Genomic DNA, 24,725 nt, shown 5'->3' on the forward strand with positions numbered 1-24,725 from the left:
TTTATTGTTTTAGCTTGCCTTTCCAAGTTCTGAAGATCTGATCTTATCCCACATCTCCCAATACATACACATTCCCGCACAAAAGAGTCCCCATAAACACCCAGTCTTGACAGAGGAAGCCAATCCGACACTTTAAAAGTGATTTTCACCAGTGTACAACTGCAACACAAAAGCTCTCAAATCCAAACTGTTGGGTAGCACACGGGCGTAGAAGGACAAAACAGGGCGTCCTTAGGCTCCTTGAAAGTAGCGCTGTAATCTGCATAGCCCAGAAACCTCAGATATAATCTGAAGGCCACGCGGGACGCGAGACGACGTTGTTGTGAAGGAACTTAGAAAAGAAACTGGCACACTCTCACACGAATCTCAGCGACCTCCACCTCGCGCTCTGGCTCGCTAAAGCGCGAAGAACGGTTTAAAACCTGGGCTTCCGGTAGCAGCGCTTGTACGCATATTCAGAAGGATGAGCCCAACGCGCTGTCAGCTACGGGCAGTCGCGGGGGCCAATTTCTTTCACTGAAGTCGCCCGGTAAATAGCGGGCACCCGTAACCCAGAAGTGAAAGATTGTTTAATTCAAGTATCAAACACCTCGACAATCAAAGGAAGTTCCGGCTGGAAGCGCTCCTGACTCCTCTCTAGCTCTTTTATCGCACAGCCTTCTCCTAGTCTTGCTCGAGTTTTGCTTCCTCACCTTTAAAGGCTCTAAACATTCCTTAAATTCTCCTTGGTCACTTTTTTTTTTTTTTTAATTATTATTAAAGCACCTTTATGCTACGGGTCGCCATTCGGGTCAAAGGCAAAGGCGGCGGGACCTGAAACTTCATGCGGGGGCCAGCGCTAGGCGTTACCATAGAGAGGAAGCCACCTCTCTGGGCTGAGATTACAGTCTCTATGGTTCAGCCTGGCCGGTGGCGGTAAGAGGACACAGGGAGACCTCTCTGCGCAGGCGCATTTTGGTTTTTCATTTTTTTTTTTTTTTTTTTTTTTTTTTTTTTTTTTAATCCCCGCACCAAGCGCTTAACCTCATTGGGGTGGAGGAGAAGGCGGTGGCTGTCCGGTCCGCAGCCGCAACAGTAGTGAATAATAGAACTGTAAGTACCGGGTTTAAGACGAAGAATGCTCAGAATGGAGTCCACTGGAGGGCCCTGCTTCTTTTCCGGGCGGCGGCGGGCGCAGGGTCCGGGTGGGGACGGTGTCCAGTGCTGTCAGCCGCTCTGGGGTGCACTTTTGGGGGAGGGGGCGGCCCTGGGTTGGGATCTGGGTGAGGACCCAGGACGCGCGGCCTCCGGCTTCAGTTCTGATTGTAGGCTGCTTTGCAGAGGGAGGTGGGGCGGCTGTGGGGTCAAGCCTGGCTTTGTGTGACTGTCTCTTTCAGACCCCACCCCGGGGCCCCTTCCTGACCCGGAGTCTCCCCTGGCCGGCTTGGGAGACGCCAAAGCAGCCCGGGGATCTCTTTGAAAGGAACCGAGATTGCACTGAGCGGGAAGGGGCTCCAGGAGAGGAAACCTCACTACAACTAATCATCGGCGAGTGATGGGTGTGGAGAAAGATTCAGAGGGAAGAAGGGGTTGTCGGGGAGGCAGGCCCGGCGGCCGGTGCCCCCAGCCTGGGCCAGACAAAAGCGGAGCAGCCGGGGCCCAGCGGGGTGCGGAAGGTCCCCTTGTCCCAGGAGGGCCCCTCATGTAGGATCTTTGCGAAGCAGGGAAGAGCGGACAAGCGCTGAGTTAAGCCTGTGCAGCCTCTCCAACTTGCCTTTGTTGTTCTTCGGTATTGGCAGAGCCGCTCTGACGAAGATGAGTGTGTGATCTTGCACGTTGGTCTGGTTGGATACAATGGAGCGGATTGAATCTTGCTTTCCATTTTATGAGTTGCTTGGATGAGTGTGGGGTTTTCCAAAGTCAAACTCATTACATAATATATCTAGATTTTAAAAATAACTGTGTTTATTTCTTAAATTAAAAGAACAATTAGTTAGAGCCTTAAAGCGTGTGTGTCGCATCCGGATGGATTTCTGTGCCGGGATTCGTTCATGAAACACTGACCTAATGGTGGAACCTGTGAGTTCTTTAAACCTGATACTTTAATTTGTGATGTGGCAATGAGCGCTTTGGACGCTCCAGTCCTTTGGGAGATAGTGATGTGGAAGGGTCAGGAGCGATGCATCTACCTTGCACCAGATTCAGGTGCCACAGGCTAGTATCAATTCTGGCCTTAGAGATGATAATTTTATTGTTATTCATGATATATATAGAACTCTTGTTATGAGGGATCCTAAACGGAATGGTCCGGTTTTCTTATTCATGGAGTAGGAGCGAGAATGGCAACATTGATGCAGCGACGTAGAGATAGGGAAAATAACACAGCGCCCCAGAGAACTGAGTACTTATCTTCTTTACTTGCTAAGAAAGACTTAAATTTTAATGAGCTGTTTGTTCATTCATCTTTGTAAAGTTGACTAATTGCACCCTTGTAGCAGTAAAACTCAAAATTTCAGTTTCTGTAAGTCATTGTTTATTATGGGCAACATGTAACTGTGTTAGTTTTTATTGTCAATGTGATACAACCTCCTTTCAACCTGAGAAGAGGGAGCTGTGACCTGGGAATTTCCCAGATTAGATCGGCCCGTGGCCATGTAAGCTTTCTTGAAGGTTGAGGTGGAAGTGCTCAGCCCACTGTGGGCAGCACTCTCCCTAGGCAGTCCTGCCTGTATAAGAAAGCTAGCTGAGGCAGTCTGTTTTCTGTGTTCTGTTTTCTTCTGCTTTTTTTGATCTGAAGTCATGAAACTCTCTGTCTTGCTATGAGGACTCCTTGTGTTTTGTGTGCCAACTTATGCTAATGAAAATTTGTTTGTAGGCTTCTGAATTCTGGCTCCATGTCAAAATTAGAGGAACACCTTACCTGGCAAGATGTTATCCCAGTTTTATGAGTTGTAGCTAGGGACAGGCTGCTCTGTGAGCAGATTTCCTGCCTGACTTCTTTGAATTTAATTACTCTCTTACCTCTTACGGAATCGGGACACATTTTCTCCCATGGAACTCTATCACTGAAAGTTCAATCCCATGTGAACCAGTGATTTTAAATGTCAGAGGTTATATGTCCCAATATCATGCTCTGTGTGAAGAATATCTAGATTCACCCCTTCACTTCCCCATGAAAGTAGAGGATGGTAGAGGTTCATGTGGGGGAAATAGTGGATGAGAGGAGATCCAGCATCATCTCAAGTGTAGACTTTGGAGATCTAACTCTGATGTTGGTTGGGAACACTTGTTCCTTTGTTGGACTGTTTTTTTTTTTTTTTTTCCTGGCCTAAGTAGAGGAATGAAGTTGTAAACTTGGGTGATTAAGGCAGCCTTGATATCAACTGCACCACCCCTTTTGGATGAATGAATGCCTATGGATATAGCTTTTACTATTTCAATGTTTTAAAATGAGTTTGCTCTTCTGTATATGTTTATTAACTTTTTCTGGGGGGGGGGGATATGATTTTACAAAGAGCCTTTTCAAACTTTAAAACAGTGAGGTCTATTTGTAAAAATAAAGTTTTGTGTATATATATATATATATATATATATATATATATATATAAAGAAAAAAGAGAAAGCTAGCTGAGTGAGTCAGAGAGCAAGCCGGTAAGCAGCAGTTATCTTGGATTCTGCTGGGAGTTCCTGCTTTTGCTCTTGCCTTGACTTCAATAATGGATTGTGACCTGGAAGTGTAAGCCAAGTATTACCCTCCCCCCTGTAAGTTGCTTTTGGTTATGGTATTTGTCACAACAAAAGGCAAACCAGAGCAGTAGATGTCTTAAATCTTTAAAGCTTTAATTAATTGTTTACTTATTTACAGTGCTAGGAATTGGCCCCAGGGTCTTGTGTGTACTGGATAGGTTCTTTGTCAATGAACTACATTCCCAGTCTTTAAGTTTTAAATTTTTTTTTACATTTATTTGCTTATATATGCATCTCTGTGTGTGGTGTACATAGCAGACATGTGGCAGTTGGTCAAAGGACACATGGAAGGACAGGTTCCCTCTTCTGTGTGGGTCCCTCAGATCCTCAGGCTTGGCAGCATGACTTGCCTTTACTCACTGAGCTATCTCACTGCCCTGCAACATTTTCTTTAATATCGATAGCAAGCAGAAGTCTACAACTTAGAGTGCTTGCATCAGTAATAACTTTCAGAGTAATAGAGTCTCTGAAGTATATCACAGACAATGGTTTTATATATATATATATATATATATATATATATATATATATATATATATACACACACACACACACACACACACACACACACACAATAAGATTCAGATCCTTAAAATAGTTTACATGGATGGTGAGGACTGATTGGTCAGAGGATACTAGGGTCATCATTTGAGTGTTTCCTTTTGGATTTTGCTCCTCCTACCCTCACAGTTTTCTGTTAATTTTATTTACTTGAGCAGAGTAGTGTCTTGGTTTAGAAGTTTGGGTAGATAATTTATGTCCTTGATTATCTATTAATCTTAGGAATCTACTTTAAGTCAGTTTTGATTACATTTATTTATTAGCTTATGTATTTTTTATTAGTGTATGTAGTGTGAGTGCTAGGTACATGGTATGTCGAGATCAGAGGACAACTTTTCAGCATCAGGTCTGTTCTTCCACTCTGTGTGTTCTAAGGCTCTGGTGGCAAGTGCTTTCACCTGCTGAGCCGTTTTTTTAAAAAAGATTTATTTATTTATTATATGTAAGTACACTGTAGCTGTCTTCAGACACCTCAGAAGAGGGAATCAGATCTCATTACAGATGGCTGTGAGCCACCTTGTGGTTGCTAGGATTTGAACTCAGGATCTTCCGAATAGCAGTCAGTGCTCTTAACCTCTGAGCCATCTCTCCAGCCCCTGCTGAGCCATTTTAAGAGTCTTAAAACCAGCTTTTAAATAAACAGTACTTTTAATTCTGCAGTATTATTGTAAATATAGGCATCTAAGGGTAAGTATTAGTCCCAGAGTTGAGTTTCAATAGCTGTCAGTTGGATAAATGCCAGTCTGGTCCCCAAACCAAAAGCTAGCAGTAAGTAGTTGATAGTGATAAAGCACCTTTAAGATTGGAACCAGTTAGAGATTTACTTGAAGATAAGAGAAACATCCAGTTTTTATTAAAACAAATACAACACAGAGAAGAAATCACAGATGACACAGCTCTTGATTTACAAAATGTACTTGACAAGAATGAAGCATGCTCTCTTTACTTCCATAAGGCATGCATACATATGAATGAGCGTGTGTGTGATGTGTGTGTGCGTGCATGTGCACATGCGTGTTGATTAACGGATCTGTAAAGCACTACCATTTCCAGGCCCTCTCGTCTCAGGGCTTTGCTGATGTTCCCCTGGTTTGTATGGCATCGTGTCCTCATCCCACCTCTGCTCATGGAGCCCAATAGGTCTGAGAGAGTGTGGCATTTCTTCCATAGCACCTTGTTGACTCCTCACTCCCTGCCTGTAGTCTCTTCAGTCTTTCCTATTTCTGGTTTTATCCCTTGGCTTCCCTCTCTTTCTGCTTCCCTCTTGGATATATATTCTTCTTTAGATCCTTGGGTATAGGGAGCTTGAGAACATTTTGTGATGGTGGCTCTTGTGACCCATGTGACTTGAATACTAGTGGAAATGTTGATTGTGTGAAAGAAAAAGGAAATGTACCATGGAGCTGGAGAGATGGCTGAGGGCTTAAGGCTCTGGCTACTTTTCCAGAGGATCAAGGTTTGGTTCCTAGTATCCACATGGTCACTTACAACTCTCTGTCATTCCAGTTTCAAGGAATCTGGCTGCCTCTTCTGACCTCCAAGGGCAACAGAGACTCATGGTGCATAGTCATACACATAGGCAAAGGCATCCATATACCTAAAATCAATAAAAATATCCCCCTTCCCCATGTCGATAATAGAGTAGGATTGGAGCTATGGAAGAGCTCTTAGAGGCCCCATGGGCCACTCTCTAACCTGACATCTGGAGTGTCCAGTCTCCAGCCTCAGACTGCAGGTGAACCACCCTCTTTGTTCAGGACAGGCTTTGCTTACCACAAATGCTTTACACTGTATCAAATCTAGCCACTGTTCATACTGGTTGAGATGAGTTTTCCCCACAAAGCAGTATGATTTAAGTCGGTTTCTTTTCCACATACAGCTCTCTTCATATTCTCATGGACAGTCAGCAGGCTTTCTTTAGATTTAGATTCAATTTTTTGCTGAACTTTTTCAGGAGTTGGGTGCCATCTCTCAAGAGTTCTACTTAACAAAGATATACATGGTTCCAACATGCCAGGGGCTCTCAGTCTGAGTCTGTGTCACACACGTTAGGAGTATGCAGACAATATTAGCTGTGCCTTTCTAGTTTAGCTCTTGGTGCTCAGCATTGGAGCTTCATGCTCTCCACACATGTGCTCTGTCATTGAACTATATTCCAGTATTCCTCCTGGCTTAACCAGGGATCTTTTTGAATAGCTCTCCACCCTATGTTTTGGGTGGTCTCTACCGACCCTGGAGCTTGCTGATTTATACAGACTTGTTGGCCAGCATGCTCCAGGGACCCTCTTGTCTCTACCTCCCATGGTTAGGTTATACTCGGTGTGATGCCTGCCGCTTTGCTGCTGCTGTTCCTCTTCCTCCTCTTCTGTGGGCTTGTAGGGGATGGGACTCAGGTTCCCATGCTTGTGTGGCAAGCACTTTACTGACAGAGCCATCTCCTCAGCCCCCTGCTTTTAAGTGTTCTTTTTTCTTTCTTTCTCCCTTCCTTTCTTTCAAAATCAGTGTGTGTGTGTGTGGTTATGTGCCATGGCACACTTGTGGAGGTCAGAGCACATCTTTGGGAGTTGGCTCTTTCCTCTACTATCTGGGTCCTGGTGGATCAAACCCAGGTAGTTAGGCTTGGTGGCAAGTTTGTTCCTTTACAGGCTGAGCCACCTTGTTTGCTCTTTGTCTTCTTTAAATGCATTGTGTAAAATAAAACCAAAGTCTTTCATGGGACATACTAGAATACACAGCTGTTTTTTCAAGTTAGGTAAAATCACAGCAACACCTTTCAAACTTTGCTGTGCATTCTGGCTTTACTTTAGGCTTGTTTTTTATTTTTTTATTTTTATTTATTTATTTATTTATTTATTTATTTATTTTTGGTTTTTTTTGAGACAGGGCTTCTCTATGTAGCCATGGCTGTCCTGGAACTCATTCTGTAGACCAGGCTGGCCTCGAACTCAGAAATCCGCCTGCCTCTGCTCCCAAGGGCTGGGATTAAAGGCGTGAGCCACCACTGCCCTACTTTAGGCTAGTTTCTTTGTATAGTCTTTTTCAATTTAAGAAAAAGGGTGGGGTGGGCTGGGGTAGAGAAGAGCAGTAGAGGGCTCGTGTTTTTATAGCTGTAGAAGGATGATGGACTGACACTGAGTGACCAGTCCCCGTGACAGGAAGAAGCTTACATTAGAAAGGAATTCATCATGCTCTCTTGGGGACCTTGTTGAATGACCAGGCTCTACTTCTTCATGCCTTCTTCATGCCCATCCAGAGATTTGGTGAGCTCAGTATCAATGGAAGGTACAGTGTCAGCTACCCCTAGATGACTCTGGCATACCTTGCAGGTTGAGAGCTCTGCACATATTGCTTAATGCTGTCAGTGATGACATTACAGAGTAAAAATGTAAACAGTCACCCAAAGGAGGGGTGAAGAGAACTAGAAGGATTGATTCCTGCTGCTGTGGACCCCACTCTCAGGCTCCTCTGGAGACCTGTGTACGTGTTTGTGTGACTGGAGTGGAATGGGGTGGTAAGTGCATGTAGAGGCCAGGAGACAACCTCAGGCTTATCTCTGGAGCTGTCCACATTATTTTCTGAGGCAGGGTTTCTTACTCCTCTGAACTTAACTGATTTGGCTAGGCTGGCTGACCAGAAACCCCAGAGTTCTCTCCAGCTCTGCCTCCTGAGTGCTGGGATTACAAACTCGAACCATCATGCCCAGCTTTTTCATGTGGTTTCTAGGGATTCAACTCAGAACCTCATGCTGGCAGGGCCACTGTTTTACTGCCTAAGCTGTCTCTTTAGACTGCAGACTCATCTTTAAAAACCACATTTTTAAAAACAATTAGTGTGTGTGTGTGTGTGTGTGTGTGTGTGTATGTGTGTGTGTGTATGTGTGTGTATGTGTGTGTATGTGTGTGTGTGTGCTATAGCTGTGCACATGTTGAGGTTAGGGGGAGTCTGTTCTCTCCACTCTGTGGGTCCTGAGGCTCAGACTTAGATTATCAGATTGGTAGCAGGTGCAGGTACCTTAACCCACTGAGCCCTCTCACCAGCTCCCACCCCTCCACTCCTCCCCTCTTACATCAGTGGGGGTATATCCTTCTAAATACAGTTCCCTCTTTTTGTAGGGATAGAAATGGATGACTTCATAGTGGCAACAGCCAGCTTTTAAAAGTGAAAGTGATTTTCAAAGCATTTTATTGTTATTAATCCCTTTTGCTCCCTTCTAAGCTCTAAGAGAGTGGCCATGCTGGCTTTTTGCAGATGGGACACTGAGGTGTGTAGGGGACACAGAGCCTTTCGGGGCTTGTCCTTGTGTTTTCTTCTCATAGGCATAAATTGGCTAATTTTATTGAAGTTGGGGTTCAGGGAGCCTTCTGATCCGTTTACCTTGTGAATAGCTGCTGTACCAGGTCGGCTCCTTTCCTTTAGTGTGGATATACTTGCTTTAAAAAACAACCCCCCAGCTGGAAGAGGTGGTGTACACCTTTAATCTCAGCACTTAGGAGGCAGAGGCAGGAGAATTTCTTAGTTTGAGGCCAGCCTCGTCTACAGAGTGGGTTTCAGGACAGCCAGGGATACACAGAGAAACCCTGTCTCGAAAAACCAAAACCAAAACCAAAACCAAAACCAAAACAAAACAAAAAAAACCCCAAACAACAAACAAAACAAAACAAACCCAACCAAAAAAACAATAAAAAACAACCCCCAAATCTTTGGGTGCTGGTGGCACACGCCTTTAAATCCTACCACTTAGGAGGCAGAGGCAGGCAGGTTTCTGTGAGTTCAAGGCCAGCCTGGTCAACAGATCAAGTTCCAGGATAACCAGGGCTACACAGAGAGACCTTATCCTGAAAAGCAAAAACAAAAACCACAACAAAAACATAAATTTAGCAGGGCTTTATCAGGGTATTATCATCTATAATCTCAAAACTCAGGAGGCTATAGTAGCCTGGATACATGACTTTATCTTGTCCCAACTACCCCCCTCCATAACAAACAATAGAAAGGAAATATAAAGTTTTGTGCTCACATTTATTAATGTCTATGATGTGTCTTTTAGGAGGAAAAAGTCTAGAACTGGAATCTTGCCCATCTTTCCCATGGCTCACTTGGATATCTGTCTTCGATCAGAATAACTATTCTGAGGTCAATATTTACACCTCCAGCCTGTTTGTAACTTGCTCAAGTTAACTTTGCAGGTAGAATCACCTACATTAATTGACAGCTGTATTACTGTAATGTAGCAATAATACATGAAGTTCTAGTTAGAGAGGAAAAACCACATTTAACCATCCTAGAGCTGTGTGTGGCTGGGGATTGGTTTCGGAACCTCAGGGCTGCAGCAAACACTCGGCAGGGATGTGCAGCAAGCACACTCCAGACCCTCAGTCCTACCATTTCTCTCTCGTCAGAGTCAGCACCTCTTGTATCCCAGGCTAGCTTTGAACCCACAATGTAGTGGAGAATGGCTTTGAATTCTTGAACCTTGTGCCTCCACCTCTCATGTGCTGGGGTTACAGGTGTGCTCACAGTTTATGTGGTACTGGGATGGAACCTGGAAATGTGTGAATTCTTGGCAAACACTCTATCAACCAACTGAGGTCCTTCCAAACTTCTGTAGCTATTTTTTCTTTCTTTAGTACAGAAATACATTTACTTATTCTGTGTGTGTATGTTCATGTACATACGTGCATGTGTGCATTTGTAGGTTTGGTGTGCCACATGGTTCAGGTGTAGAGATCAGAGCACGACTTGGAGGAATCAGTTCTTTGCTTTCTCCATGTGGGTCCTGGCACTGAACTTAGGTGGACAGCCGTGTCAGCAAAATCCACATCCGCCGAACCATCTCTACGCGTGCCGCAGTGTGTGCATGCAGACCAGACGATAGTATATTGTAATTGGCTCCCTCCTTTCACCTCTTGAGTCTTGGAATTAAACTCTGGTCAGCCGGCTTGGTGTAAGTGCCTTTACCTACTGAGCTGTGGAAGAGGCCTTCCTGTTCTTATTTTCTTTTGTTGCCAATAGTATTTCCAAAGTCATGTCCAGCTCTTGCTGGGTGAGACAGATCAGTGTTTGTCCACATCAGAATGTGGCCTCACAACATTTCTGAGGCCTACCTTCAAGTACTTCTTTATGGTTGGACACTAGGGTCGAGCTTAAAGTATTTGCTAGTCAGAATGGCTGTGGGCGGGGCCAAGGTTTCTGTTTTTTCAAACACATTCCCCAAGTGCTTCTGAGGCCACTGGAGTTTGAGAGCAGCCCCTGGAGACTACCTTCTGGGTAATTTTCTTTAAAGACGGTTTCTTTCCTGTGGGTTAAGGCTGAGTTTCTTATGAACGGCTGCTCAGACATGCTACACAGAGGCCTGTTGTGTATCGAGAATGAATTGTGTAGCAGGTCTTTCCCAGTGAAGAGTGGCTGGGCTCACTCTAGGAACAATAAGCTAGTCTTTGAAAGAGAAGTTGAATTTCATTCAAACAGCTCCTTCTCGGAAGTCTCCTTGTGGGGCTGGAGCTGTTTCATTTACGGTTTTGTTCAGTTTTGTTTTAAGACAGTGTCTCATGTAGCTGGGCTGCCCTTAACTTCCTATGTGTATCTATACCCTGGTTTTTGCAGCATTGGGGATTGAACCGCAGGCCTCTTGTGTGTGCTAGGTTTGCTTTTCACCTCCCCAGTTCAGACTTGGTCAGTAGGTAGCCAAGGAGTACCTTGAACTTGTAATTGCCCTTCGTCTACCCTCCGGACTGCTGGGGTTGTGTTGTGTGCTGCCTGTGGGATTTATTCACTGTTGAGATCAAATCCAAGGCCTTACTGACTGAGCCATATCTCCAGTTCTGAAGGTTTTGATAAGACATGGAGCTCTGACCCAAGCCTTTTCCTTGGGCAGTACATGGATGTATCATGCCGTCATAGTTTATAGCTGCCATAGATTAAATGCTGACCCCCTTACCAAGCACCAGTCTGTGTCAAAAATAAACTTGTATTATACTAATTTTTATGGCAGCATTTAAAGGCTGGTGCTGTACCCTTATCTCCCTTGAGACAGGGTTTCTCTCTGTGGCCTAAACTGACCTCGAACTCACCAAGATCTACCTGCCTCTGTCTCCTGAGTGCTGGGATAAAAGGTAGGCCACCACACTCTGCTGTTTTCCGTTTATAATGACAGGAAGCTGAGACCTGGCTTTCAGATGCTTGGCTGCTCTTCCCTTTCTCCCTCTTCAGTCTCTGTTGCTGTCCTCCCCATCCTACCTCATCCTCCCCTTGCCTCTCACTTTCGTACGTGGTTGAATCTGTTTCCAGCTGTTGAGGTGTGGATCTGGGAGGGCAGTAGTCGGGTGGGATTTGCAGAAGAGTCTTACACACTGGTTCTGCTGTTTTCCATCCCACTAGCACCGTGAGGTTCCAGTTTCTTCACAGCCGTACCTACCCTATTTTCTGCCATTAGAAAACTATGATTTCTATTTATAGTGTGTGTGCAGTGACAGCTCATTGTGGTTTTGATTTGGATTTCCCCAGTGACTAGAGTGCAGAGAACCTTTCCACGTGTTTCCATCTGAATACCTTTGGAGGGATGTCTGTTCAAGTCCTTTGCCCATTTTAAAGTTGGATTGTCTTTGTGTCGAATTTTAAAAGTGTTTTAAGTTTAAAAATAATTTACTTATTTACTTGTGTGTGTGTGTGTACACGAGCATGTACATGCTATGATGCACATGTGGTGGTCAGAAGGTAGTTTGTGGGAGTTGGTTTTCTTCATCATGTAGGTTCTCAACTCAGGTAGTCAGGCTTAGTGGTTCGTGCTTTTACCCACTGAGCCATCTCATTGGCACCAGAAATTTGTTTGTTTCGTTTTTTAAGATTTTTTGACAATTTCAGAATTTATATAATAAAGTTCCTTATCAGATATATGATCTTCAGATATTTTCTCACATTCTGTAGGCTTCCTTTTTTAAAAATATAGATTTATTTTATTTTATTTTATTTTTTTGTCTTTTGCCTATGTATTTGTTTGCGTACCACCTGTGTGCCTGGTGTCATGGAGGCCAGAGGAAGATCCCCTGGAACTGGAGTTGCAGGCAGTTGTGGCTGCTGGGAACTGAACTCAGGTGCTCTGCAGAGCAGCCTGCACTCTTACCCAGTGACACATTCATTGTTGCAGCCCCTGGGATGTCTTTGATATAATGGTCTTTGACACAGAGCTTTCAGATTTCTAACTTGTTTGTGTTATTTTATTTTATTTTTGTTAATTACTGTCATGTTTAAAAGTTTACTACCAAATTCAGGATAATGGAGACCTACCGATCTATTCTTAGGTTTTTTGTTTGTTTGTTTGTTTGTTTTGTTTTGTTTTGTTTTTTGAGACATGGTTTCTCTGTGTAGCCCTGGCTGTCCTGGAACTCACTTTGTAGACCAGGCTGGCCTCTAACTCAGAAATCTGCCTACCTCAGCTTCCCGAGTGCTGGGATCAAAGGCGTGCACCATCACGCCCGGCTTCTTCTTAGATTTAAAATTTTCAGATTTCATTCTTCCCTCCCTCCCCTAAGCCTGAGCTCTTCTGCTCAGCATCTTGACTAGTTTTGAGTTGCTTTTTGTACACGTGTGAGGTAGCAGATCCATGATGATGATTCTACATGCGGGTAACCAGTCATCCCAGCAACATTTGCAGAGCACTAACTGGCTTAAACTTGAACGTTCCTGTGTGTGCTCTCTCTCAGTAACTTTTATATTTTGCTTTGGACTTTTATTTCACTGCCTCTTTTTTGTTTGTTTGTTTGTTTTATTTATAATTTGTTTCATTTTTGTTTTCTGAGGCAGGGCTTTTCTGTGTGGCCCTGGCTGTCCTGGAACTAGCTCTGTAGTCCAGACTGGCCTCAAACTCAGAGTTCTGCCTGCCTCTGCCTCCCAAGTGCTGGGATTAAAGGCGTGCGCCACCACGGCTCTTCAAGATTTTTAACTGTTCCTGTTAAGTCATATTTTGAAATGTTGGAATCAATGTTAGGTTTTAGGAATTTGTTAAATGACCTACTGTTTGGTTAAACATGTTAGATAGTATACTAGGAAATACGTTTTATTCCTGGCTGTAAAAGCTGATGTAAGGTTTGGGTGGGTAGTAGTTACTTTCCTTGTTGCTATGACAAAGTCAAGAAGCCACCAAGGGAGGAAGTGTGTATCTCAGCAGTCCACTAGGGAGGGAAAGGTATGGCCGCCAGAGCAGGAGGCAGGTGCTCACATGGTGCAGCCTACTGTTAGTAAGTGGATAAAAGCCCCTTGCCTACCTTGTTTTTCATCTCCCACTTTTTAATTAGAATTTTTATTGCATTTTTAGTTATTTTACTTTGTGTGCGGGGGCGGGGGGGGTCAAAGCTAGCAACACTCAAGTCACAGCACACTTGTGGAGGTCAGAGGACAACTTTCAGGAGTCAGAGCTCTCCTTCCACCATGTGGGTCCTAGGAATGGAACTCAGCTTGTCAGGCTTGGTGGCAGGCACTTTTACTCCCAGAGGCATCTCTCCAGACCACTTTTCCCTTTTTATCCAGCTCATGGAACGGTGCTGACCACATTCAGGGTCAAGACCTTCCCGTACTGGTTAACCAAAGGTAGACAGTTCCCCATAGATGTGCCCTGAGATTTATTTCCTATCTGATTCTGGGACTTATGAAACTGACAATAAGTATTAATGATCAGAGGGTGATATATGGTAGACATGGTGTTATATGTCTCTAGTCTCACACTCAGGAAGCAGAAGCAGAGGAGTTTGAGTTCAAGGTCAGTCTGGGCTACATGGTGAGACTCTGTCAAAAATTAGGGGTGATTCTGCATTTGAGTTTTCACTTTTTTTTCTACCCTAACCAGTTTCATTTTAAATAAATACTTAGTTTCAAAATTATTTTCCTTTTTTGCAATGAAGTCTGTGTTTTTCTACCAAAATTCAAAATTATTTTCCTTTTTTGCAATGAAGTCTGTGTTTTTCTACCAAAATGGAGTAAACAGCATGAGCAAAGTGTTTTGTCTGGACATTCCAAAGCTGAGCTAGGGAAGGCGTGTCTGCTCTCTCTCTCTCTCCCCGTCGGGGCCTGTGATCCTGTTTCCCTTACTGTGCTCTTTAGTGCTCATGAGTGTCTAGTGTTACTCGTCCTGGTGACAATCTTCTTTCCGGAGCCCTTTTCGAAACCCACAGTCCAGATGTGGTGAAGGAGGCCGAGCTCTGCAGTGTGACCTTGATGTTTTGTTTCCCAGGATGTTTCACTCCAGGTCAGGATTTCTTAGCATCTGGGTAGGGAAACACCTGTGTCATCTTTGGTGCTGTTTGTGTGCCTTTGCGCCTTTTTACCAGTGGACTCGAAGATAGATCATTTCTTTCTTTCTTTCTTTCTTTCTTTCTTTCTTTCTTTCTTTCTTTCTTTCTTTCTTTCTTTCTTTCTTTCTTTCTTTCTTTCTAAGACAGGGTTTCTCTGTGTAGCCCTGGCTGTCCTGGAACTCACTCTGTAGACCAGGCTGGCCTTGAACTCAGAAATCCGCCTGTCTCGGCCTCCCAAGTGCTGGGATTAAAGGTGTGCGCCATGACTCCCGGCTTCTCCTTCATTTCCTAGTTCTAAGCAGCAGATCAGAGGGCAGAACAAACACAGCTTTTGAGGGACAGTTAACAAAGTGATTGACCATCTGCTTAAACTCTGGACTGGGGACTTTGTCTGTAAAGTATTGTGTTAGATCTCCAGAATTCTCTCTGTCTCACACACACACAAGTGTGAAAAGCTAGGTGTGGTGGCCCAAGTTTGTAATTCCAGTGCTGGGGAAGTGGACGAGTAGATTCCCAGAGGCTCCTAGCCAGCCAGTCTAGCCAATAAGAGATCTTACCTCAAAAATAGATAGATGATAGGCAGACAGACAGATAGATGGATGATAGACAAAGAGACAGACAGACAGACTGACAGACAGATGAATAGGACTGGTGAGAAAGTTCCGTGGGTGAAGGGCTTGCCACAATTCTGATTACTTCAGAGTAGTTCCTGGGTTTGGAGAAAAGAAACGATCTCCTGAAAGTTGTCCTTTGATCTCTGATCTCCAGAGGCCCTTTATGGCATGCACACACACAATAAAGGGTGCTGCCCAAGATTGGCCCTGGCCTCCACACCATGTTTATATGTGCACATGCACGTGTAACTCCCCACTCCCATGAGCTTAAACTCCTCTAGTGGGAATGCTGCAGAGAGAGTAGCAGGGGCTTTCTGTTTTCTTTTCCACCTGTGTCTTCTTAGGGAGAGGTTGGGCTGCCTTTATCTGAGTTGTATCTGTAGCTCTCTAGCTATATCTTCATGTACCTCTTGCTCATTCAGGAAGTAGTGGGGGTTTATTGTTATTGTTTGTTTTCTATTATTCTATTACACCTCAGGCATGAATTTCCATTCGAGGAGGGCAGCCCTCTAAGGAAAGGTGTGCTTCTCGGTGTGCCCCGCCTTAGTGGTGGAGGTGCTCTGTGTGCTGCTTGGCTGATGAGTGTGCTCAGCACATGGCTCTCAACCTAGACCCTCGTTTCTAAAGTAAACACAGTGGAAAAAGCTTTCCATTCTGTGATTTTATTTTTTTTTCAGAGCTAGGAGTAGATTTCCCAGCTCACCAAAGCATTTGCTTGGATATAGTAATGATATTTTGCTGAATTGTGTAGTAATAATTGTATAAAAGAACCAGGGAAGAACGACTCTAAAATCTCTCTGGAATTACTGGGTGAGACATCTTTCAAGGTAGGGTGGGGCTAGAATGGATGTAGAAATGGTATGTTAATGAGAACAGAGCCCCCCAAACAACTTTTAATGAAAACTGCTGCCATTAAGAATTATTCTTGGTCTGGCGAGATGGCTCAGTGATTAAGAGCGCCGACTGCTCTTCCAAAGGTCCCGAGTTCAAATCCCAGCAACCACATGGTGGCTCACAACCATCCGTAATGAAATCTGATGCCCTCTTCTGGAGTATTTGAAGACAGCTACAGTGTACTTACATATAATAAACAAACAAACAAATAAAATTCTTTAAAAAAAAAAAGAATTATTCTTAGGGTATGGTAAGATGGCTTAGTGGTTAAGTACACTGGCTGCTATCCCAGAAGTCCAGAGTTCAATTCCCAGCAACCACATGGTGTCTCATGACCATCTCTAACAGGCTCTGATGCTCTCTCCTGGCATGTAGGTGTACATGCAGACAGAGCATACCTACATAAAAAAGAAAAAGAAAAAAAACCCAAAACGTAAATAGCCTGGCATGGTATTGCACACCTTTAATCTTAGCACTTGGGAGGCAGAAACAGGCAGTTCTCTGAGAGTTCGAGACCTGCTTCGTATACAAGTAGTTCCAGGACAGCCAGAGCTTTTAATACAGAGTAGTTCCTCTATCTCAAAAAGAGAGGGAGAGGAAGAGAGAGAATTTTTTTTGGGTTGGGGGGCTAGGGATGTAGCTCAGTAAATAGAGTACTTGCCTGCCATTCCCAAAGCCCTGCATTCCACCATAGTCCCACATGATGTTGGACATGATGGCATGTGCCTGTTACCTCTGCACTTGGGACGTCGAGGCAGGAGCATATAGTGTTCAGACCAGCCTGAGACCCTGTCTCAAAAGACTACCACCACCACCACTGCCCAGTTATCCTAGGTGATTAGTAGAGACTGAAAAACTATATAGATTGTCAAGAGTCTTCATTCAGCAAACATTTCTACTATTCAAGGATGGAGAGAAAGGCTCTTAGCCTTTCTCAAAAGGATCTGTGTGTCTAAGGGAAGACAGAAATGAGCACTGCTGTGGAGTAATAGATAGGAAAGTGCTCTAACTGCTTGTGTATGTGTTGAAAACTTAACCCCCATAATCACATTGATGGCATTTGGGAGTGGAGCCTTTGGAGGTCATCAAAATTTGATGGAGCCAAGATTCTGGGTTCTCCCAGTGGCATTGGTAGCTTTGCTTGATAAGGAAGACTCAGCTAGTGTGCTTGCTTCGATACACCATGATGTGGCAAGAAAACCCTCTCCACAGGCCAGTGCCATGCTGTTCTTGGACTCAGTGTCCCCAGAACTATGACCCAAATAAACTATTATCCAGCCTGAGGTATTTTGTTTTAGCAACAGAAAACAAATTAAGACAGGTTCCTAATCTGTGGCTAAGGGAGGAAGATCTGTACCTATCTGCCTGTCTTTTATCTATCTCTTAATCTCTCGCTCATCTCTCTCTGATTTGACCTGGAAGTGTGTGAGATCCCGAACCAGGTGCAAACTCTCCTGATGGGAACTCCAGGGCCCATTTGCTGTCTTCCATCCATGGAGAGCTTTGTTGGCGGGGGCTTGTGACCTTGAAACAAGGAATCTGAGTCCTAGTAATTATTCATACCACTTTCTATTTTTGTAAAGTTGCTGCAGATACAAGAATCCTCAAGCACCTTTGCTGAGAGAAGCTGTTTGAAACCAACTTTTTGGGGAATTCTAGATCTTCACAAAATTAAGACTTCTATTTTTGGATCCTTACTTGAATCAGTGGATTGGTTTTTGGAACTTGGAGGAGGGATGAAACAAGCCCTTTTGGAAAACTGTTGCTGTTGTACTCACTTCGGGATAGTGATGTCACCATTGGCATTGTGTATCTTTTTTTTTTTTAATTGTAGTTATAAGCCCATTACATACATTGGCTAATCACATCAAAACAGACGATCTTTTTATTATAAGTGAGTGGACTTAATGACCTTACTTTATTATGTGTGTTTATATGTACATGTGCTGGTGCTTGCACGCCATGGCACATGTGTGAAGGTCAGAGGACAACTTTGGGCGTCAGTTCTCTCCTATCACATGGATCCAAGGGATTGAACTCAGGGTGTCAGGCTTGAGCAGGAAGCACTTTTACCCACTGAGTCATTTTATCTTCCTAGCTAATGAATGAATTTAAGTCTGTAAGAGTTATAAAGGAGAATTCTTCATTTTTGCTTATGTTATCCAGAAATGTCAGAGTGCTGCTTAAGGAAGTCAAACATTTTCTATTATAAAACATTTGGTGTGCATATACAGTTGAGGTATATGTATGTATGCATATATGTGTTCATACATATATGAATGTTATACATGTATGCATGTATGTATGTGAATCCAGGTGCATGTGCACACATAAGGACGCCATCTTTATTATTCAGTGAATGTCAATGAATGCTGTTGTGTGGCACATGGTCTGCTGTGTCCTCTAGCAGTGAACATTTGGTTGATTACTATCTGCATTTATAAATAATGCTACAAAGGAGAATTCTGTATTATTTTGTATACATAAATACATTTCTAGAAGTTGATTTTTCTTCTTATTTTTTAGCTTTTTGAGACAGGGTTTCACTATGTAGACCTGGCCTGGAACTCAATATATATGTAGACTAGACTGATCTACCTGCCTCTGTCTTCCAAGTGCTGGGATTAAAGGCATATACTATCATACCAGGTGATTGGCTGATGTTGACAGTTTATAAATATTTTTTTCTTTCAGCATTTCATACATGTATACAATGAATTTTGATCACATTCATCCCCCTCTTCCTTCTCCAGGTTTCCCATATCCCTCTAATGTTGACACTGTAAAAGCGTGTGTGAGTGTGTGTGTGTGTGTGTGTGTGTGTGTGTGTGTGAGAGAGAGAGAGAAAGAGAGAGCGCTTGTGTACGTGTTAGTGAAGGCCAGAACCAGAAAGGTTGTTTGGTTGTTTGATCCCCTTGAGCAGGAGTTACAGATGGTTGTGAGACACCTGAAGTGGGTGCTGGGAACCAAACTCTACGAGACCAGTGTTTTCTTAACCACTGAGCCATCTCTCCAGCCTAACTGGTATTTACTTTGCTTCTGAGTCTCTGAGCCTCCATCTTCTAAATACACATGCTAATGATACCCTTAACAGCAGGCGAAGGATAGATGGAAGATATTTATGACATGAAGACATTTATCCAATCACTTATTGACTTAGAAGTTGCTGCTTCAGATGTGAAGTAACTATTTTCTCATTTGATATCAGTGCTTAGGATCAAACTCAGGATCTCACACATGCTGGGCACATGCTCTGTTACAGAGTCACAACCCAAACCTGCCATGTTTAATTAATTTCCAGAGAGTCTTACTATGTAGCTTTGGCTGACCTGCAGTTTGCTACAGATACCAGGCTGGCCTTGAACTCAGAGAGTTCTGCTCGCCTCTGCCTCTGGAGTGCTGGGATTAAAAGCATGTGCTCACTGTGCCTGGTTGCCATTGCTTATTTTAAAGTGTTGAGATGGAAAGCAGCTTGAGAAGTGCTGTGTTACCTGTTGGGAGGGTCACTCCTTTATTCAGTAGCGGAAGAGAATTCCCCACGTATTATGCCCAAGTTCCTCCTGCATTACACCCCAACCTCCTAGACCTTCTGTCTTCACATTAAACACTCAGACCTTAATAGGCTTTCTTTTTGTCAACTGGGTGTAGCTCACCTCCCTGGGGACATTTGGGCCAATGTGTCAGCTGTTACACTATCAGGTGACATATCAAATGCTCTCCTCTTCCCTTCCTTACCCACGTCTGGGCATTTTCCAGTTCAGATACATATGGGAAAGCCTTTCAAGCTGCCTGGCATATATGCTTCTTGTTCTTTGGACGTGGAGTAAATTTGCTCCAAGGAATGATCTGTTCACATGGTGCTTGGAACTGAAATTTTATCTTTTCTCCTTTCACCTGTACAGTACATCTAAATGGGACAAAGATTCTAATATGTCTGCACCCAGACATATAGTGCCTCTGTATATAGAATTATAGTATCATATTTTTAACCTAGATTTTGATGTCGTACTTTTCTTTTTCAAAAATAATTTATTTTTATTTTATGTACATCGGTGTTTTGACTGCATGTAAGTCTGTGTGAAGGTGTTGGATCCCCTGGAACACAAGTTGCAAACATTTGTGAGCAGTTGGGAGTTGGGCCTGAGTCCTCTGGAAGAGCAGCCAGTGCTTTTAAACAATGAGCCATCTCTCCAGCCCCTAGAATAATAAAATTATTACAGCTTTAAAAAACAAGGAATAAGATAGAGTTAGATAATTGCCACATTTTTTTTTTCCTAAACTGGTGTGGATGCATACAAACTTAAAAGTGTTAAATAAGCCAGGCGTTGGTGGCACATGCCTTTAATCCCAGCACTTGGGAGGCAGAGGCAGGTGAATTTCTGAGTTCGAGGCCAGCCTGGTCTATAAAGTGAGTTCCAGGACAGCCAGGACTACATAGAGAAACCCTGTCTCGAAAAAAACCAAAAAAAAAAAAGAAAAAAAAAAGTGTTAAACAAAGCGACATATCTGTCGAATGCTCCAGTAAGAAATGGGGACATATGAGCCTTCTGTAGGATAGACCATATGTTATATCGTAAAACAAGTTGCAATACATTTAAAAGGATGGAACTCACATAAAGAGTTCTCTGACCACAGTAGAATGAAATTATATATCAATAGGAGAATGGAATTTGAAAACATTGCAGATATGTTCAATTTAAAGTTTGTACCCTTCAGCCACCCATGGCTGAGAGAAACTGCTAAGGAAAAAACTTGTTTGAGGTAAATGAAAACAAAGCCTGCTCCTGGGACTGTTTACAGCACTGTGAATGACCTCCCACAGCTGTGCACTGTCACACACTTCAAATGACTGAGGTGGGAACTCATGTATGCTTTGTGACAGTTAAACAAAACCTTGTTAGCCACCTGTTCAGGAATAATCTTTATTGAATCCCAGCAATGCTCCATCCAAAAAACCCAAACCAAACCCAACTACCTCCTGAATTAGCTATTCTGCGCAGAAGCCTGCTCGGGGAGAAATGCAGGTTCTTAGCCTCGCTGAAGAGCAGGTGCTGGCTAGTGATGCTGGGGAAAGGGAGCTCACAGTCCTAGTGTTGCAGCAGCTTGTAAGTTGACTAAGTTCCAGGTCAGGCAGCAACTGTGATTAAGCTCAGTGGGTTGCCAAAAACCAAAACACAAACCCAGACAAAGTCAAACCCCGCACCTAAATAAACAGAACAAACACCAACAAAATGGGGCTGGAGAACTTTAAGAACATTTCCAGTGACCCTGGGGTTCATTTCCCAGCACCCACACGGCAGCTCACAGCTGTCTGTAGTTTCAGTTCCAGGGCTTCTGATACCCTCACACAGAGAAACACCAGTGTAGGAAAAACACCAATGAACTTGAAATAAAAATAAACCATAAAAAATGCCAACAAAACAAGATTTTTAAAAAGTAGGAGGGGGCAGGGCAGTGGGTGGTGCCTCGGTGGTGGTACACACCTTTGATCCCAAAATTTGGGGAGCAGAGGCAGGGGGATCTCAGAGTTTGAGTCCAGCCTGATCTAAAGAGCAAGTTCCAGGACAGCCAGTACCATGCAGAGAGTCCCTGTCTTGAAAAGCCAATAAATAAATAAATAAATAAATAAGTAAATAAGAATTTTATATACATTGGAGGGCTTCCATTTTTGTGAAGAGACACTATGACCAAGGCAGCTCTTAAAAAGACAACATTTCATTGGGGCTGGCTTACAGGTTCTGAGGCTCAGTTCATTATCATCATGGTCAGAAACATGGAAGTGTCCAGCAGGAGCTGACATCTTGTCTCCCACATGGCTAGGAGGAGGGTCTCAAAGCCCACCTCCACAGTGACACACTTCCACCAAGACCATACCTACACACCTACTCCAACAAGGCCACACCTCCTAATAGTGGGCCACACATATTCAAATCACCACAACTATTTTTTTTTAATTCTTTTATTTTATTTTATTTTATTTTATTTATTTATTATATGTAAGTACACTGTAGCTGTCTTCAGACACACCAGAAGAGGGAGTCAGATCTTGTTACGGATGGTTGTGAGCCACCATGTGGTTGCTGGGATTTGAACTAAGGACCTTTGGAAGAGCAGTCAGGTGCTCTTACCTGCTGAGCCATCTCACCAGCCCCACCACAACTATTGACAAAGCAAACCCACCTCATCCCGTGGGTTCCCTAGCATTTATGTGCCCTTGGAAGATTTCTCAGAATTCCAAACACCACACAGTTGCAGAAACTATCTGCAGCTGGCAAAACCATGCCTCTGCTAGAGCACAAGGCAAATCATGGTCAGCTACAGTGGACAGTCTGAAGCAGCCCCATATCCCCACACCTGGAATTAAAATGAAAACACTTTCTTATAATATTACTGTGTTTTTAAAGAAACCAACATTCCAGATTTTTTCACTATACAATTTGCATACAAACTCTCATTAAGGAGGAACAGGCTCCAATCATCCTCCAAGGCCATTATTTATCAGGTTCCAAAACCACAGAGAGATCACAAGGAAAATGAAAGACAGATTTAGAAGCAGCTCCTCAAGGAAAATACTAGAAAACTAAATCCAGAGATGTAGCACTTTTTAATATAACATTTTATTCCTTGAGAATTTCATACAATGTTTTGATCATCTTAACCTCTATTCTCCCTAACTCCTCCCAGACTTCCTACCACTGCAGCCTACTCCCTAACTTCATGTCTCTTAAAACAAGTAACTGATCAAGTCCAGTTTGTGCTGACCACATACTCCTAGGAATGGAGCCATCCATCATCGGAGGGTGGCCAACCTACCATTGGTCACACCCTTAAAACTGTCTCCCTCCCCGAGAAGCAGTCAGCTGTCTGAGGTTCCCCAGTTAGGGAGCGAGGCATGTGGACCTCTCCACCGCCCATGCTAGAATGTTGACTGGCTTGGTCTCATGCATGCATATCTTGTGCAAGAACTGCAGCTGCTGTGAGTTGCTGAGTCAGTGGTCCTGCCATGTTCAGAAGACACTGCTGCTCCTGTCCTCTCCAACCTCTGTTTGTACATCCCTTCTTCTTCGTCTTCTGAGACATCATCCTCTCTGTGGTTGGGTAGTCCACTGACACTTACTCTCTGCACTCTGATGTTGTACGTTCCCCAGACATGTGTTAGAGAGATTGTATACTATGAAAAAGTGGAATGTCTCACAAATGCAAGCTTGGTTTAATATGTGAACAAGCTATGTCATATTAATGAAGTAAGAAACAAAATTCAAGAGTTCATTTCAGTAGTTGCAAGAAGACATTTGTGACAAAATTTAGTGAACTCTCATGATTAAAAATTAATCAAAGTATTAGGGATAAAGAGCTACTTCCATGATGTGATGAAGGCCATTTGTGAAACCCTGTTAGTGATGAAAGACTGAATGCTGTCCTACAATCTGGAGTAAACTGAGGATTTTTTTTTTTTTTTTTTTACCATGTCTGCTTGGTGTCGTACAGGCAACTAGGAGAGAAAAAGGAGGACAAGATACACATATTGGAAAGGAAATTTTAAAACTCTGCTTTTGCAGATGACATTATTGCGTGTTGAATATCCTGAGTAATCCATTCTAAGGTATTAGAACTAATGAAGACAACAAAGTCAGACTTCAGGGTCAAGGTCAGTAAACAGGATCAGCTCCTCTGTGCCTGCAAAGAGAATGTGAATGGAGCTAAGAAAGCAAGTCTTTTAAGAATAACACCAAAGAGAAGTTCAAGGTCACCCATGGCTGCATAGCTAGCTTGAGTCTAGGCTGGAATAAATGAGACCCTAACTCCAATGAATGAATGAATGAATGAATAAATGAATGAACAAATTCAATACAGTAGAGTAAGGTGTGGTGAGAGGTGATGGGGTGGACTGCTCAAGGATAAGGACTAGCTAGCATTTGGAAGCATTAGGAATGTTCTTGAATGAGACCGGTGGAGGGTACACAGTTTGTGAGTACACTACAACTGCTGGGTTTAGGAAGAGTTCGTGAGTTGTGGCTATCCTGTTACCAGAAAGCCTTATGGGAAGTCACTGAGGGTTGGTGGTCTGTGAGAGCGAAGCTGTTACTTGTGGCTCTGTGTTAGAGGCAACAGAAGTCAAGTGTTGGTAGGCCTAGTGGGCGATTCCTGTTCTCTAGAGGAACCAGTGTGTGCACTGCTCCCTGGCTGTGGTGATCCATGGCTCCCTAACAAGCTGGTTCTCTGCCAGGATCTCATCTCCATGGAGGCTCTGCTTTGTGAAGCTGTAACTTAAGTTGTTATTACCTTCTCCTATCCAGGGTTAAGTGCCTTCATTTTGTAACAAATTGGTATGCTGGGGTTGACGCTAATCCCTTTGTATACATTTACATTTATTTTAAAAGAAGAAAAAAAATCAATTTTCAGTTGGTTGTTGTTTTTGGAAAATTAAGGTTGACATTAAATAAACAGGGTTTCATTTGATTTTTTTTTTTCTATTTAAAAAATACGGGTCCAGTCCAATCACGCGGGACCTGAGACTGCTTTGGTTGGGGAGGCAGAAATCCGCCCTCAGTAGGGCCACAAGCCTCTCCGGTCAGAAAAGCGCCGGGGTAGCTAGGGCGCAGGGTCGGCTGACACTCGCCAGCTACCCACAACACCCGCCACAGGA

General features: G+C 43.5%; 1 protein-coding gene across 26 annotated transcripts in view; it reads left to right on the plus strand.

Annotated features, from left to right (window-relative positions):
* The first annotated feature begins 604 nt into the window (after positions 1-604).
* Positions 605-24,725, plus strand: part of Clasp1 (cytoplasmic linker associated protein 1) — a 209,264-nt gene continuing 185,143 nt past the window's right edge. For all 26 annotated transcript variants that reach the window (XM_029477048.1, XM_029477053.1, XM_029477066.1 and 23 more), the window contains exon 1: positions 605-1,092. The gene's annotated coding sequence lies outside the window, so the exon portion shown is untranslated. The remainder of the gene's footprint in view (positions 1,093-24,725) is intronic.

Source organism: Mus caroli, chromosome 1, assembly GCF_900094665.2.
Source record: "Mus caroli chromosome 1, CAROLI_EIJ_v1.1, whole genome shotgun sequence".
In the NCBI taxonomy this organism is placed as follows: domain Eukaryota; kingdom Metazoa; phylum Chordata; class Mammalia; order Rodentia; family Muridae; genus Mus; species Mus caroli.